This window comes from Diceros bicornis, chromosome 34 (genome assembly GCF_020826845.1).
Source record: "Diceros bicornis minor isolate mBicDic1 chromosome 34, mDicBic1.mat.cur, whole genome shotgun sequence".
NCBI lineage: Eukaryota > Metazoa > Chordata > Mammalia > Perissodactyla > Rhinocerotidae > Diceros > Diceros bicornis.
Genome location: NC_080773.1, coordinates 15,839,056 through 15,857,147, shown reverse-complemented (window position 1 = coordinate 15,857,147; position 18,092 = coordinate 15,839,056). Strand labels below are relative to the sequence as shown.

Genomic DNA, 18,092 nt, shown 5'->3' with positions numbered 1-18,092 from the left:
ACTGGCCTGTGGGGCACACTTTCAATAACAAGGCTGGTGGAGACCGCTGTCCCCTGAGAAGATGACCCACACACCCCAGCATTGGTCTCTGCTGTGTCCTGGCCTTGGGGTCTGTCGGCACCACACAGAGACCCAGGGGTCCCCAAACCCAGGGGATTATTTCTGTTTGTGACACAGAAACTCAGCTGGGCACCAGGGTCTTCCCCGTGTCCTCAAATGCTCTGGGAAGGTTGGATTTACTTCCAGCAAGAAGGTCACAGAGATGACTCTGGGGATGAGGAAGGGGCAAGCTGAGTGATGACTGGTGAGGGGACCGCCCTCCATCTCTAGTGTCATCAACCTGGCCTCCACTTCCAGGGACAAACACTCGGTAAGGGTATCTCAGGAATTTTAGTTCCGGGGTGTGAAAGGGGAGGTTTTCTGTATATCCTGGGTGAGAGGATGGTGGTGGTGGGAGGTCAGGTGGCTGTGGGCTCCCTGGTCCTCAGGGGAAGGTTTCAGGGAGACCCTCCCTCTCCATGTGTGTTGGCTGAGCTGTGGCTCAGAGCCTGTCCCTGTGCTCCCTGACCATCCTGAGGTCCTCTGACTTCTGCCTCACTGGCTTTCCTGTGGTTACCCCACCTTCCCCATGCGTGGTGCCAGGCAGGTTGTAGGAAGCCACACAGGGACCCCTGGAAGAGCAAGCTGCTCTGAGGCCCCTAGAAGGAAGAGGGCAGGACACAGCAGGCACATGGGAGGGGCCCGGAAGGGTCTGTTAGAGGAAGGGATGGAAATCAGGCTCCTTCTCCACCTCCTCAGCCAAAACCAGGTTCATATGTTAATTTTCTATGTGTTGTCTTATGTCCCAATGTCACCCCCTGGAGGGCATGAAGAGACCTGTGGCTGATATCAGGGGCTGAACCATGTGTGATGACCAGGCTCTGAAGTGTGTGAGCTGGCCCTCAGCTCTGGACAGAGGTGAGTTCTGACCTCCAGGCTAAGAGACTGGTAGTTTGGGTCCTGTACTTTGGGGATCCCAGGCTGTCAGACTCCCTCTCAGTGCAGGGTGAGTCCAGGGAGAGGACAGTTTCAAAGGATTCCTGATCTAGTGTCAGAAGAACTGTCTTCTGGGGGATGTGCTATCTCAGGATGAGCTTTCTCTCACTGAGATTTAAAGCAGGGGGGCTTGGTGGGGTGTCTCTTGAAGCTTTTAGCAGAGGGCACTTGCCTAGGGGCTGGACCCCAGAATGGCGTGTTTCCTCCATCACAGCATTGGGGTTTTGCATCAAGTCATCTGTGTCCCCCTCTGTCTCTAGGCCCCCACAGGGCCCAGGAACTGGAGCAGCTACATGTGGAGACTCGGACAGGGGATCCCGTGGGTTCCTCTGTTAGCAGAGGGGAGGCCCCTATGGGACCCTCAGCCCTTCTGAGATGGAAGAAAATGCATAGCCTGGCTTCTCCTGTCCCATCCTGGATGGAAAGTTCCTATCGATCCCCAAGACACCTTGAGGTGGTTAGGTGTCTTCAAGGAACGACAGCCAGGTGTCCCCAGAGACCAGGAACTCTGGAGATTGGGAGTCACCCCCTGATTCCTTTGAGGTCAAGGTGGGGCTCCCTTCTCCCCGGTGGTAACTTTACCTGGGGTGGAGAATCCAGAGTTTGTACCAGGTGAGGTCTCTGTGAGAAGACGAAGGACATAGGCTGCTGGCCCAGGCCCTCTGGGGAGAGAAGTCACTCACAAGGTAGAGATGGGGAGGGAGCATGAATTTCTGGGATGAATGAGGATCCAACCCCTCACTGTTAGGAGGCCCCTGTCCTCACTCCTGGCTCATGAGGGATACAACCCCAACCCTGGGACAGCCACGGGAACTTGCTGGCCTCCTCCCATGCTGATGCCAGTGCCCTTGTGTCTACATGGAACATGATCTGACACCAAGTGTCACATGGGGGTGACAGGCTTCCATTGTGTGGTTTCCTCCATCCATTTAATGAGTATTTACGGAGCATCTGTGATGTGTCAGACCTTGGTCTGGGCCCTGGGAACTCCAGAGAACAGGACACATGTGGACCCTGGGGTCATGGAGTTTACCTTGTGACAAGGAGTCAGGCACTCAGAGAAAATCATGGAACTAAGGGTTTAATTGTAATTGAGAGAAGGGCTGAGAAGGGAAGTGTCTAGTGCATCTGGAGCATGTAATGGAGTCTCAGCTGGTCTGGGTATCACCGAGAGCACCCCTGAGAAAGTGACCTTTGCTAAGACCTGAAGCGTGAGTGGATGTTCACCCCATGAAGGACGAAGGGTGTGGAGGGAGGAGCTGTCTGCAGAGGGACCAGCCCTTAGCGGGGCAGACACCTGGCTGGGTGGAGGGGCTGAGAGAGTCCAGTGTGGGGAACTTGGAGAGCGGGGAGGATGGTGGACTGAGTGAGGCTGGTGAGGGACAGACCCTGCTGGGCTGTGGGCGATGCTGAGGGAGATCAGCAGCCCCCTGGGGAGACTCCAGGCTGCCGAGTAGCTCTGCTGCCCTCTTCTGGACAAGAAGGAAAGTGTAGAAGGCAGAGTCACCATGCCATGCAGCTCTGCATGTTTATTCAACATCTATCCGTAGACATTTTACATGGGTCACGTATAGTGTTAATGCTTCATAATATTCCCGCTCTGTGAGTACCAGTCTCTGTTGCTGTAAGTACATTGGCCCTACCTCTTCCCTCAGTGACGTTAGCAAACTCAGGTTCCCAGGAATATGTATCAGTTTGTTTGTCTCCAGTAAGTTACACTATGCGTGCCCCTGAGTAGAGTGGTGTGTGTGGCTGGAGCACTGGCTGGTGGTTCTTTGGGGAGAAGGAGGAGCAGGGAACCAGGTGTGTCAGGAGGGGAAGGTCTTTGTGAGGGGAGCAGAGGGGGAAGAATGAACAGGTCAACTTTCCTTCTCACTCCTAAGGCCTAGTACTCAGAACAGGAACCCTGATTCTGGGGACACACAGCACCAAACACCTCTCTGTGTCCCTGGGTCAGATGAGATGGGAGCTGCTTCCTCTCCTGTTCATCAGGACCTGGGTCTCACGTGTCCCTGTGCCCATGGCTTAACTCTCAAGTGTTAAGTCCACATTGATCCAGGGTTGTTGTAGGCACTCTCTGTGCATATCAGCTGTGAATGGAGAAGCCCTGGTCCTGAGATGGCTTCACACACACAGTCCCACACAGCGCCCAGGCTGGGCCCTCGCAGGCTGTTTATTTTCTCTTCTGTCCTCCCCATTCATGGGGTTTCTTTCTTGTACCACCTCCCTGCACCTCTGTCACAGCCTGAGCCAGTGCCCCCACCTGCTCCCATTCCAGGCAGCTGCTTCTATGCTTGCTGCCCCCTCACAATCTCTGGGCCTCACTAGCCTCTCGTTTATTCTGACCCCTGACCCCTGTGGGGGAAGAAGGAGGAAGCTGAGATTGGCGCTTTCCAAGGTTCTGCACTTTCTGAGTAGCTTGAGAGTGAGGAATCCCGATGTGTCAATGGAATCATTATTGTGTCTCCTGGTGGAAGCATTCCTCTCTTTGGAGCTAAGACCTCTAGGCCAGCAGACCATAATGTCATGGGGACAGGGAGCAGAGATCTTGCTAGTGGATCACTCGAGGGATAGTGAGTGGTGTCACTCCCATTTTCACCCCTTGATTCCTGGACCTGAGAACCATGGGTATGGGAGAAACACCACCACATATTGGGCACTGATTCAGAACATATGCTGCCTCCTGGCGTACCTTCCCCCAGCCCTGCAAGGTGTTGCTACCTATCAGATGCTGTAACTGAGTTTCTGAAAGGCCATTCTACTTTTCTATCAAGCCAGCTGCTTCAGGATGGTAGGACTGGTGGATTCCATGAGTATGGGCCCATTGTTGCATTTCATTTGCTTTGAAGTGAGTCCCTTGATAGTGAAGGATAAGGCATTCTGTCAGTTCATGAATGTGAAGCATGGTGCTCAGGGAAGGCAAATCTGTATCCAGAGTAAGTGCCTATTCCAATAAGAGCAAAATGCTGCCTCTTCCATAACAGAAGTGATCGAATGTAATCAGCCTGCACTAGGTAGCTGGCTGATCACCCTGGGGAATGGTGCCATATCGGGGGCCCAGTGTTGGTCTCTGAGCTGGCAGACAGGGCGCTCAGCGGTGGCCATAGCTAGGTCAGCCTTGGTGAGTGGAAGTCCATGTTGCTGAGCCCATGCATAACCTCCATCCCCGCCACCATGGCTGCTTGGTTCATGAGCCCACCAGGCGATGACAAGAATGAGTGGGGAAAGAGGCTGACTGGTGTCCACAGAACGGGTCATCCTATCCACTTGATTATTAAAATCTTCCCCTGCTGAGGTGAATGGCGAGCATTCAGAGAGGTTTATCCACATGCGTCTTCCCCAGACCTCCTTGTCCCCAGTTTTCCAATCATGTTCTTTCCAAGTCCCTGACCATCCAGCGAAATCACTGGCCACAGCTCATGCATCGGCATATAATCGCACATCTGGCCATTTCTCCTTCCAAGCAAAATGAACAACCAGCTGCACTGCCCGAAGTTCTGCCCACTGAGAGGATTTCCCTTCACCCCTGTCCTTCAGGGAAGTCCCAGAGAGGGGCTGTAGGGCTGCAGCTGTCCACTTTCACATGGTGCCTGCACATCCCACAGAACCATTGTAAACCAGGCCTGAGTCTTTTCTTCCTTCATCAACTGATCATAGGGAACTCCCCGTAGGTATGGCTGGGAGAGAGAAGACAGTGTAGCAGAATTGGGGCGGTGGACATTTGACCCACTTCTTCATGTAACTTACTTGTGCCCTCAGGGCCTGCTCAGGCCGGATCATGTATATACCACTTCCATTTGATGATGCACTGCCGCCGTGCACGCCCAGCTTTATGGCTTGATGTTCAGACAACACCCAGTTCAAGACAGAACTAGTGTCAGTTCAGAGGCTGTGTCCAGTAACCCCCAAAGGTCTGATTATTTGCTTTTCCCCAAAGCACATGCAGCTCAGGTTGCATGATAATTGGGTGGCCCACGGTCAAGTGTTCAGTCTCTACTAAGGCCCAATAGTAATCCAAAGGCTGTTTCGAAAAAGGACAGTGGGTATCCTCAGAGGATAGCAAGGCTTTGCTCCTAAATCCTGAGGGCCTGCACTGTGATTCACTTATGTAGGGCTGTCAAAGTCTCCAAACACCAGACCTATCTGCCACTGACACCTTAAGCGCCATTGGATCTGCTGGATTATATGGCCCAAATGGCAGGGCTGTTTGCAGAGTGTGGATCTGTTGCAGTGTCTTCTCTTGTCCTGGGTACCACTCAAAACTAGAAGCTTTTGGGGTCACTTGGTAAATGGGCCAGAGTAGTACACCCAAATAAGAAATATGTTGCCTCAAAACCCAAAGAGGCCCACTAGGCGTTGTACCTCTTTTAGGTCATAGGAGAGACCAGATGCAACAACTTATTCTTCACCTTAGAAGAGATATCTTAATATGACTCTCACTTGTGGAATCATCAAAATTTAACTGAGGTAGAAGGCCTCTGAATTTATGTTAAATTTATTTCCCATGTTCCAACATGCAAATGTCTTACCAATAAGTCTAGAGTAGTTGCTACCGTCTGCTCACTAGGTCCAATCAGCATAATGCCATCAATGTAATGGACCAGTGTGATGTATTGTGAAGGGAAAGGCTCTCAAGATCCCTCTGAACTAAATTATGACACAGGCTAGAGAGCTGATAGACCCCTGAGATAGGACAGTGAAGGTGTATTGGTGGCCTTAACAGCCAAAAGCAAACTGCTCTGGTGGGTCTTATGATGGGGAAAAAGGCATTTGTAGATCAATAGCTGCATACCGAGCACCAGGGGATGGGTTGATTTGCTCAAGCTATGAAACCACATCTGGCACAGCAGCTGCAATTGGAGTCACCACCTAATTAAGGTCATGATAATCTGCTGTCGTTCTCCAAGATCCATCCGTCTTCTGCTCGGGCCGAATAGGCAAGTCAAATGGGAATCATCAAGACTACATCCTTCAGGTCCTGGAGGAGGCACTAATCTCTGCAGTCCCTCCAGGAATGTGGTATTGCTTTTGGTTTACTATTTTCCTAGATAGAGGGAGTTCTAGTGGCTTCCACTTGATGTTTCCCACCACAATAGCCCTCACTCCACAGATCATGGAACCAATGTGGGGATTCTGCCAGCTGTTGCGTATATCTATTCCAATTATGCATTCTAGAACTGGGGAAATAACCACAGGCCGGGTTTGTGGACCCAATGGGCCCACAGTGAGATAAACCTGAGCTAAAACTCTATTGACCACCTGACATTCAATAAGCCCCTACTCTGATTGGTGGGCCACTGTGATGTTTTGGTCCTCCTGCAATCAGTGTCAGCTCAGAGTCCATGTCCATCAATCCCCCAAAGTCTGATTATTTCCTTTTCCCCAATGCACAATCACCCTAGTAAAAGGCCATAGGTCTCTCTGGGGAAGATTAACAGTATACATTTGTGGCAGTATAGTGGGGTCTTTCCTCAAGGGGACCCAGCCTCCGCTTTATGCAAGGAGTTCTGAGTCCTTAAACTGGCTCAACTCTGGGAATTGATTGAGGGCCGTAACACTCTGTTTCTATAACTCAAGTTAGACTTTTGTTCACTTTACCTAGAACTCTTCTAATTGGTACAGATCAATTAATTCATAGGAATTTAGTAGATTTCCCATCCACTTTATTTCTAGGAACACCATGATCAGCTAGCCAATGCCATTGGTCTCTGCGAGTCAGGCTATTCTGATTGCTGCTTTGACTCTGCTGTGGATTATGGTGACCATGGCCCACCTTGCCTTTGGTGATTAAGTGCTGCCTCTTGGCCCTGCTACCTTGGGACCCAGTTACCCCCATTGCATTTATGTTTCCCAACTTAGTGGCAGCAGTTCCCACTGTAATTTCTGTCCTACAGAGAAGAAATCCTCTTCAAGGATGCTGGGACTCCCTTACAAACTCATATCTCACAGTCATGGTGAAAGCTGTGTCCTCTGGACTCTCCCAGAGTGGGCGAGCAAGTCTTAAATGATAAATCCACACCAACATTCCAATCTCTCTTAGCTTTGTATCTTTTCCTCTGTCTCTGAGTAAATGGTCTATTCTCTGATGCAGAGATCTCACAGGTCTGTCAGGATAGACAGATATAGATGGAAAACCTAGCAATGACCTGGTGAGTTGAGTGGGGAGGACTTGGAGGCATTTTTCTATGAGAAGGACTTGAGGTTTCCCAGCCCATGTTATCCCAGAGGAGAGAGAGAATACCCCACAGAGTCCCAGGTGTCCCTGGAGTGGCTGAGGGGAGTGAGCCAGGTGAGGAATTGGCCATGGACATGGCCTTCTGGCCAGTCTGAAAAGTCCTCTCTCTGAGAGTGTCCTCTCTGTTTCCTTGGGAATGTTCTATGCCTTGGGGAGAGTGTGAAGTCCTTTGTGCTGAGCCTTTGGACTTGAAGGGAACTTGGGCCTAGGTGGCAGAGATCCCAGTGCAAGGATGTAGGTAATGGAGGATGTGGGTGTCCTTGGATTCTTTACTCCCAGCTGCTCCCTGGGCTCACACGACAGAGTTGGGGGAAGTGCTGGGTGTCTGGGGTTGCCTTGGTCAAAGGCCTATGGAAAAGTCATCCTCTTAGATGAGTGCAGGAAAATATCATAGAAGGGAAATGAGGGATGAGGATGAGAAGGGAGACTCATTTGCTGATGAAGAGAGGTGCTCTGTCTCCCCCCAAGCAGAGGAGGAGGGAGACAGAGGGGAGCCTGGTCTGAAGAAGGGCCCCATTACACCACAGGTTTCTGGGAACAGAAGACAACGAAGGGTTCCATGTGAGAGTCAGCCCAGCCTGGACTCCAGTCATGATGGCCCCAGCAGGGAGAAAGGTGTGAGGCTCCTTGGGCAGGTCCATGTGTGGGGAAAGAGCAGGGAGAAGGAACTCTGCAGTGTTTACACTTACAGGAGACTCACCCCTACCCCATCAGATGGCACCCTTGTCCCCTCAGCACAGCTATCCCTGGGTGGTGCACCCTGGGACACGATGTCACTTCTCCTGGGGACAGGATCATTTTTCTAGCAAAGGCACGTCTATCTTTTTGCCTAAGGATGGTGGTCACTCTCTTCCTTGGCTCTATGCTTAAGGTACTCGAGGACATTTGTGGGTCAAATGAGTCTAGCAGTTGCTGTGAGTGTGTGGTGTATGTGGCTGTGTGTAAGACACCTTTGTGTGTCCTGATATTGTCCTCTGGTGGACACAAGGGGAGCTGTATCCTCTGTCAGGCTTGGGATGAGGCATCTGACCAGGGTTCAGATTAGTGCTCTGGACACTGATGCCTGAGAAGAGATGGGCTCTGATCTCTCACCCACAGGAACAGTCACTGCAGGACTCTTGCTGTCCTGGGTCTATCCTGCAGTGCAGTAGAACTCTGGTAGGGCCGGGTGGGTCACATTCCCCTGGCCCCACACTTCAAAATGGTTAAAATGGTGAATTTTAGGTTGTGTGAATTTTATTTCAAAACAAAAAATTTAGGAGAGGATCCTACATATTACCCTGTCTAAAACTGGCCCCACTGCACCACTTGGAGTGTGTGTGAATGTCCATTTCTTCACGTCTGCAGCACTCCTGTAGTAACGATGTGGGAGCAGAAGAAGGTGTCACCCACTTATCCTTCTTGCTTTCCTTTATTCATTCTCTGAACACCTATAGCCATTTTCCTGTTTCATGCCCTTGTATAGGAGTGATGGGCCATTGAGAACTGCAACTTTGCTTGTCCTGTCTGTCTCCCAGGAACTCAAGGATCCATAGGGCGCATGACATGAGCATAGGTAACTGCTCCTGAACATGTTGTCACAGCACAAAGGAGAAGAGTTAGAGGTAGGAGTTTAGAGGGGGTCCATTGTGTCCACTGGTGGAGGTTGGTGTGACCTCGTGGTGGGATGGCCAATGAGGTTGGCTGTAAAGAAGGGGAAGGAGCAGGTTCATCGAGAAAGGGGAGAGGGCATCCCAGGCAGGGACCATGCAGGATGCAGGGAGGCAGGAGCAACTCTTGATGGACCAAAAGTTATGAGGGACACTGTATGTGGAAATGGGATGACAAGGAGCAGGTGAGAGGAAGCTCCTGGGGAAAGATGAGCTTAAACAGTTGGGGGCTGTTTGGAAGAGTTGATGGGTTTTATAGGTGCCTTTCCTCCTGGCTACTGGGCTGAAGAGGGCAGGAGAGCTCAGGACACTGCAGGAGGGAGCCCAGAGGAAGTTACACTCATGATGTGCCTATGGTTGCTCCTTTCTTGCTCATATTTGTGTGGATGTCAGGTGGCCCCATTTTCTCTTTTCCTGTCCCTATCTGCATTTGCAAAGGGAGAGAGGCTGGGAGCTGTCCATGGTGTGAGCGCAGCCCAGTGCTCTCCCGGCTGAACAGGGGCTCTTGTGAATCTCATTGTTTCCTGTGAATATTGTCCCCACCACATTCTGCCACCTCAACTCCTCTTTCCCAGGATATAGGGATGGGAGTTGAGATAATTTAGATATAATATTTTCCCTGTGTGCCCCAGGAAAGAATGCACCCAGAGTTTCAAGTGAATTTCTGCTAAGAGAAAATTTCCATGAGCAGAAAAAGAGCAAATGAAGAGAAGGGCCCTCTTTATTTAGATCCTTTCCAGATGATCCCTGATGGGTCACAGACCTGTTCACTTTCCCTGGAAGCCCCCTACTCACCCCCCTATTCCCTACAGAGGAGGAAAAAAAGCCTGGAAATAAATGTTAAAGATTTAGAAGTTTTTCTCAGCTGGGGATGGCACTGCCCCCCACTCAGACAGCATTTGGAAACGTGTGTGTCTGTATGTGTGTGGGGGGAGTATTTTGGCTATATCAGTGACTTGATAGGCCTTCCATAACTAAAGGTGTGAGGATGAGAGATAATAAATGTGGTTAAGAGGCTCAGGACTGTCTCACATAACAAGGAATTTCTCACCCAAATGCCAATGTCAGCTACTCAGAAGAAATGAATCAATTGACTTTATTTTTCTTTATAGCCTATATCCTCAACAGACATAGTATATATTTATTTACTTGTTTATCTTCTGTCTCCACACTTTTAGAAAGTGGGCTCCATGAGAGAAGTGACCTAGCTTTGTTTACAGCTGTATTTTCTCACTCTATAATGAGGGGGAAAAAAAAACAACAAAAAAACCCCATGAGATTTATGATTGAACAGTATTTAAAGATGCTTTGGATACAAAGAATAGAACATGCAAAGTGTCCAAAGGACCTCTTACCTAGTTTCTGATCTTCTTTGTTATGCTTCAAATATAATTTTGTATTTATTTAAATGACGTTATGCCACATATAAGGTCTCTCTCTCATTTTTTTCCATTCATCATTATCTTCTTTTAGATTTACCCTTTAAAGTATGTTTAAGTCTAGTTCAGTGTTTCTCAAGTGTATTGAGGTTTCCTCCTAGAGACATTTGGCAATGTCTGGAGGTAGTTTTTGGTTGCCAGAACCGTGGGTGAACTAATGGTACCTACTGGATACAGGCCAGGGATGTTGCTAAAAATCCTGCAGTGCACAGGACAATCCCCTACAACCAAGAATGATCTAGTCCAAAATGTGAGTAGTTCCAAAGTTGGAAATCCTTCTGCAGACAAACATCTTCCTGTATGAGTTTTAACAAGAAAGAATATGGCAATCTCCATGGTAATAAAGCAGCCTCTTAATACTTTATGGGAGAACAAATCCATATCTACAAACTGGGAAAATGGGGGAGGCAGGGGAGGAAGCTTCCCTTCCTGGCAAGTCTGCTCCCCAGAGAGAAGGTAGGAAGGAGTGGGTGTGCAGGTGGGAGACAAGGGATTTGATAGGAGCAATGTCTCTCCAGTGTGGAGAGCAGAATAGTTCATGTCCAAAGGGATCCTGCCTGGCCTCCTCCTGAGTCCCCACAGAGGCTTTGGGCCTCCAGCTTCATGGAAGAGAGGGGCCAGGAGCCCGCATGGTGACCACTACCTCCTTGATGGCTGAGCCAGAAATCTGGAGGTGCTCGATTCACAGAAGTAGAAGAGACTAAGGCAGCTGAGGTCTGAATTGAGGTGGGACACAGGCCACTTCTTGTGGTTATGATGCCTTTGGCGTTGGAAAAGGTGGGGGCTGAGGTATTGAGAAGGATGGGGAGGGTGGGGCTGGGAGGTGCTGAAACTGTGACTGGAATGGGACTACAAGGAGCCCCCAATATTCTGTTGGCAGGGCCCCAAAGTTGATTCAATATGAGAGGAGCAGTGTCCACAGGAGGTACAGAGCAGGATGGTGCCCAGTTGTCATCTCAGCATTCCAAACAAAATCCTTTGCTTGGTGGACTCTACAGGAGAAGGACAAGGGGGTCTGGGAGCTTGGCAGCCCTGTCAGTGGGGACTTAGTGGAGGTGGCCTGCAGTGGTCAGTGACCCATGTTGGTGAGATGCAGGGCCCAGCGGGGTGAAAGCAGTTGGGACTTGAGTCTCCAGAGGTTCCTGGAGGGCCTGGACTTTTAATGGAGGAACTCAGCAGGTGGGTGTCCTTGGTGGAAAATGGGATCCACTGGTGGCTTTTGCTTAGACTAGAGTAAAGCCAGAGACCCTGCAGTTGGAGTCCTCACCCGGCTGAGGATTTGGGGCCTGGGCTGCTGCTATCCTTTAAGCAGGGGGTCAGCAGACAGGGACAGCTGAATATCAGGCTCTGTCTCATCCTCCCAGACAGAAGTGGAGGCTTTTTTCAGAGTTCCTGCCTGGGCACAAGGAAGGGACCATCCTATTTCTCATCTGGGGCTTAATCTTACCCTGGCTCCACCTCCTGATCTCACTGCCAGGCTTTCAAAGAAGAGCAGTTTCTCATCAAACCTTGTCCTCCCTTTCTCATTGCCTGAGGCCTCAGCATGGTCTCCCAGGTACTCCACCTCCGACGGTGGAGGCCTTGCAGAATTGGGTACCTGTCTGGGAATACAAAGGGGCCCCTCTGTGCTCTGAAGAGTGATCTTGAGGTCCCCCAGGCTCCACACTGCTCTCCAATGCCTAGCCGACAAAACGCTGCACCTCTGGTAACTCTCCAGGTGTCAGAGAGAAATGCTGAGTATTGGAATCGGGGCTCCCTTGTGGAAAAGCGCCCCTAATCCTAGATGAGTACCATATGTGGGGACTGGCAGGTCCCAGTCTGGCTGCATCATCGCAGGCTCCGTGCTGGACTTGTGCTCGTGTTGGTGCACTGGGCATGGTGTGGGCTCGGGCGTGCACAGGCAGTGGCCCTGGGGGCGAGGTGGGTGACTTCGAGCTGGGATTTGACTTCCAGAAGCTCCCAAGTTCTCAGATGTGGCCCGAGTGAGGCGGGCAGAGTTCTGGTGATTTGGCATAGTGACCGTAGGATGGTACTCAGGACCCTCCAGGCCGGCGCCCTGAAGACACGTGACAAAGTGGAATCTTGAGCTAGCAGCCAGGAGAGCAACCTCTGCTGTCTTGAGAACCAGGGAAGCTGGTTGGATCTGGGGAAAGGTACTGAGGAGCTGCCTCTAGTCTTGTATTTGAGATTTAAAGGGAGAAAGGATAATAATTTCTACCAGGTCATGAATATTGTGGGTGTCATACTGACCGGAGGGGTCTCCCTTTCATTGTTGTAAAAGGAACATAATGAACTTGAGCACTTGTTTAAGGAAAAATAACTTAATTTTATCAGTAACTGTTATGCATGATTTCTTCTTTGTAGAATGATTGTTAATGTCATTTTTTTGAAATTAGTTCTTAAGAAAATGGTGAAAACTGTCCACAATTTATGTTTCAGCACCAGCAATGTGGATTTTGTGTTGACTCTCCCATACTTTAAGCTTTTATGCATTCATAGAGATCATCTCAGTGAACATGAGTGCAATGTCTCTTTATCCATTTCTACTGGTCATCGCTGTACACAGAGTATAGAGTCACATTTCCTCCTAAGAGTTGGAAAGCATCTGACTACAAAAAAAAAGTGTACAAATCCTTTGGGTAATGGTGATGGCACTCAAGGTGGAGATCTGTTCAAAGTGGGTGAAGGCAAACTGTTCTTGAGAACTTTCCCCTCAAAATCACGAGCAGAAGGCACCTCTTGGCCTTGTCACGATGTTGGGATGGATGAAGGACAGAAATAGAGGTCGCTAATTTAAATATCAAATCCAAGAGTGAACAAGAGATTCTGCCTAGAGTCTGAGAGGGAGCCGACTGAATGGTGAGGACACTAAAAAGACCCCTCTCTTCCCACTAATGAGGGAGCATCAAAGGCTCCCGTGCTTCAGAGAGGGGCCCAGGGTTGGGGGCAGGGCACTGTTGGCCCACAGGTGCTAGGAATGAGACCTCAACACTAGCCAGTCTCTGAAAAAGTCCATTTTTGGGGTAGATTCTTATTTAATGAATGATCTCAATGTACATGATATTGAAAATAAAGAGAAATTCCTATGGTATAATTTTCTTCTAATTAAGACATTTCTTCCTAATGATAGACATGAGTTTCCATTCATAGCTAAGATGCCTTTTAAGTTGGTAAGATCATCTCAGTGGATTGTCTGATGCCATGGGGTATGGAGACATCTCATTCATTTATCTTCCCAATGTCTATAGAATTTCACACCTCCCACTTGGAGTATAAGCTAGCAGGTGTCATTCTGGTTTGTCATTACAGACCCTTGGAGAACCCACACCCTTCCTGCTCTGAGGCAGCCATAGGTCTTCACCTCTAAGCATGCCTTCTCCTGGGAAATAAAATTATTGATTAATTTAAAGCCATTACAAAGATATTGATGATGTCAGTTTCTACTTCTCTTCACAAATCAGTCAGGGGTAATTTTATCTTCCAGGGGGCATTTGGCTATATCTGGAGTCATTCTTGGTTGTCACAACTAGGGGGAGGGAGTCCAGCTATCATCTAGTAAGTAGATCCCCTAGATGGTGCTAAACATCCTTCAATGCCCAGACAGCCCCCAACAAGAATTACCAGCCCCAAATTTCAATGGTGAGATTGAAAGCCCTGCTGTTTGTCCTTCTCCCATCTTTCCCAGGAGGCATCACCCCACCTTGCTCTTTCCCATCTCCCCTGACCCTCCTCCCACACCCAGTCCCCCTCATCTTGCATCTTCAGTTCCATCCTTGAGGCCTTTTGACCAAGGTCCAAGGTCAGCTCTCCTGGCCCCTTTTTGCTCTTCTAGACAATCCACTTAGATGTTCTTACTGACTTAAAAGACATCTTAGATATGAATGGAAACTCATTTCTGTCATTAGGAAGAAATGTCTTAGAGGAAAATTATACCATAGGAATTTCTCTTTATTTTCGATATCATGTACCTAGCAGGAACAACCCACTAGAGGGCACTCAACGCACCTCCTTGAGCTCCTGTGGACCTTTTCTAGAACCTGAGACCAATGCAAATGTTTTTACTGCCACAACTCCCAGCCCTCACATACTCTTTAGATTTGATCCGGGTGAAGCTCCTGGGACAGACAGGGAGGGAACTCCCATTGGAGGATGTGGCAGCGTGGACTGGTGACCTGGAACCAAGCCTGGGGCCCAAGTCATTGGGAAGAGGGATGGTTCCAGGCATGGTGGGCAGTGAAGGGTAGACACTCAGGGTCCAGATGTCCCTACCCAGGTATGGGCACTGAGGGAAATGACTGTGAGCCTGTGACCCTGAGGGCCCTGTTGCTTAGGATCTGTGCACAAGGGCCTTGCCTGGGCTGCTGTGGAACATTCCAGACTGGGCCTTCCATAGCAGGAGATGGGTCCTCCCAGGTATTTCAAGAACCTTCCTACTGGGAAGAATCAGGAAAGATGTGTCATTCACTGTGGTACAGCTTCTCTCAGGGCCTGAGGTAGCAGGTGGTGTCCAGGCTTCACCATCAATTACAGATCAGGACCCAGGACTTGGGGAGTGTGAGGTCCTGCTGACCCCACCTCTTAGGACACCATTGCTGGGCTGTCTGTGGGGAACTCAGCCTCCTCTCCCCTTCCCTGTAGTGCAGGAAAGGGACCCCAGGTCCCTTCACGGAGAGTTGGACAGTGAAGGGGCACAGATGAGTTTGGGCAGGTGGGTGTGAGGAGAGGTCATTACTCCTGGAGGGAGGAGCAGTAGATGGTGTGCAGACAGGAGCGCACAGCCCACTGAGCTGCTGCAGCTGAGTCATTTCCTCTGGAGAATCCTGCCTTTTCCCTGTAAACATTCAAGATCTTCCTAGTTCAAAGCTTCTGACTGAGGCCCCTCAGTTCTGTTTCGTGACCCTGTCCTACATCAACTCTCTGTTCCCATCACACTTGGGCAGCTCTCTTGGACTGCCCAACTTTCCCAGTACCCTCAGGTCTTCAGAATGGTCAGTGCCCCCCATCCCCACCAGTCTGGAAGCCAAGTCCTGCCTTCCTGGTCAGCTGAGGGACCAGGGTCTCAGGCTTGATTGTCCTGATTATCAGTCATCTGCCATGAGGTGGCAGCAGCTGAACAAAGGAGAGATGCAGGGACACTTGTGAGCCACCCTGTGTGTCTGCAAGTGGACCTGTGGAGCAGGAACCCAGGAAATGAGTGAACTTCCTGCTAATTTAGATGTGGGTCGTGTGTGCCCTGGGATCTTAATAGAGAATGCATGGGTATTTTCTTATTTTGTAGGACAGACTTTTGAGTTTGGAATTATAGGGTTCCCTTGATGTCACTGTCAACCTCAATCCCACCCTTTGTGGCACAGGCTGCAAATTCTGCACCCTGGTTCAGGGTTGGTGTTGGGGCCAAGACACTGGCAGCCTGGCCCTGGGATCCTCTGTATGCGCAACTGCTACAGAAAGTTGTGTTCTCTGTTGGAAATAGTGAGCCTTCCTCCCGGTGCCCTCCCAGCTCCCTGGTGCCCTCAATCCTCGTAGAAGACCCCTCATACCTCTGAGGCACCGGCCCTCACTCCCAGTCCCATCTCAGCCCTAAGGGCAGTCTCTGAGCTGGCTGCCCCAGGGACATCCTGTGGGTCTTTTGTCTTTTTGCTCTGCTCCTGCTGCTGCCTGCCTGGTGTGATCTAGGATCCTATAGGTTCTCTGAGGTGTGTGTGTGTGTGTGTGTGAGACTGGTCCCTGCACGTGAAATCTCAAGGTAAGGGAATTTGATTGTCATTTAATAAATATTTATTTTAAATGAAAGCATTCATGGTTAGGACTTCTACATCTAGTAAACAAGAGATCATGTTACAGGCTGGATCACTCTTAATCTTCTTGTCTTCTGCATGTTAGAATGACACATCCATACCCTTTGCCAGCGCCTTGCAGCTCCTGCCACTAGAGGGAGAGCATATCCACACCCCAGGCCCATTTATCTCAGGCTTGGACATAAAAACATGGAGTCCAGGGATCTCCATTCTCAAAAAGCCACCCAGGTAATTCTCAAGAACACTGAGAATATGAGAAACATTTATCTAAATAGTATAATTTGAGAGATTCCACCAGTAAGACAGGTGATTGCAATATTGTAGGTTACAGGAGATTTGCAAAATGGGTTTCCTTATGCTAATCTGTAAAACTAAACCAAAATACTCAAGCAATTACATGATCAATTATGTAGAAGTATCTGGAAGCTTAGGACATAAAAATATTACATGTGCCTCTGACCCCCCTCAAAAAATAGCAAAAAAGGATCATAGCTACTATTCCCCATACTCCCACACTGGAGACTTCAGACAAGCACGTATCACCGACTCTGTCACTGTCTGGGGCATGTGGATTGACAGCTCACATGTGTTTTGTACTAAAGTTAGGACCCAGTCCTTCAAGCTGTTGGAACGAGCCCTGCAAATGATCCTGGCAGGGCTGACATGTATAAATAGATATACCAAAGGGAGTCTTCCTGGAGAAAATGCTCAGGAGATCTTATACTTCATGAACTTACAACAAAATTAATGGAAATGAGGATGTAGTCCAAGGAACGAAAGGACCTCAAGACCCACCCTCCCTACTCACACCCACACCCACCTCCCCTCAAAATTGGGAGCAGCCAGTGTGCCTGAAGCCTGGAGAGCAGATCGTGTGGGGCCTTGGGGGCCACGTGATGGAGTCTGTGCTTTAATCTAAGTGTGGTAGGAAGTCACTGAAGGGTTTGTGTATTTGTTGTTTGATTGATTTGTCTTCTAGGAGTAACACACATGTCCTCACAGCCCTCAGATGGAAGCCACCCTGTCAAAATCCTGATCTCAGACTTCTAGCCTCCTGGACTGTAAGACAATAAATTTCTTTTTGATTTAAGCCTTCCAGTTTGTGGACCTTTGTTCTGGCAGCCATAGCAAACTAATACTACACTTCAAATGTAAAAATAAACAAATGAATTTAATTTTATCCAAAATATTATAATTTCAGCATGTAATCAAAATAAAATTATTAATGAGATATTTTACAGTCTTTTTTTCATTCTAAGGCTTTGAAATCCGGTGTGTGTTTTGCACTTATAGCACATGTCCGCTTGGACTCGCCCCATTCCAAGTGATCAGTAGCCACATGTGGGCAGTGGCTCCCACCTTGGACAGTGATGAACTGAAGGGTCACCTGCCAGAACTCTCAGCTGCAGGTTCTCACCTGGACATGCATCTTGGGAGGATTCTCTCTCCATCATGCAAAGCTGTTTTGGCTCCAATTGGAATATAATATCTATTTAAAGAGTTAATCCCTGAGAATGGGGAAAGCCACAACGGCTTGGAAAACACGCAGGAGTCACGATCCCCCTCAAGTCAGCATTAGCCACACTTGATCTTTGAAATCTCTTAAAGATAGATAAGATAATGCTTCAGAAGGAACCCAGTGAAACTACTCCTTTACAACTTTAAAAATCAAAGTCTTTTACCCAAGTTGAAACAGAATGTCTTTTTCTCTATGTGGTAGGGTTTCAGACACTCTGGTCCCTGAATTTTAGACCCAAATTTTATGGGCTTCTGTCTTTGTGAACTTTATGGGCACTTCCAGAACCCCATAACCTCTGACACCTGAGGAGATAAAGACCCACCACAATAGGCTGCATAAGAATTTGGGATATTGCCCTGAGCTACTAAGAGAAGGTTCTTGTGGTTCTCTAGCATCATGTCTCTATATAGGTTTCTC

At 49.1% G+C, this 18,092-nt stretch overlaps 1 long non-coding RNA gene across 1 annotated transcript; it reads left to right on the top strand.

Moving 5' to 3' along the window:
- Positions 1-82: 82 nt before the first annotated feature.
- On the top strand, positions 83-17,246 carry LOC131396915 (uncharacterized). Its single transcript, XR_009216702.1, has 2 exons — positions 83-957; positions 17,136-17,246. It is a non-coding gene; the product is annotated as an uncharacterized LOC131396915 (long non-coding RNA).
- The last annotated feature ends 846 nt before the right edge of the window (positions 17,247-18,092 follow it).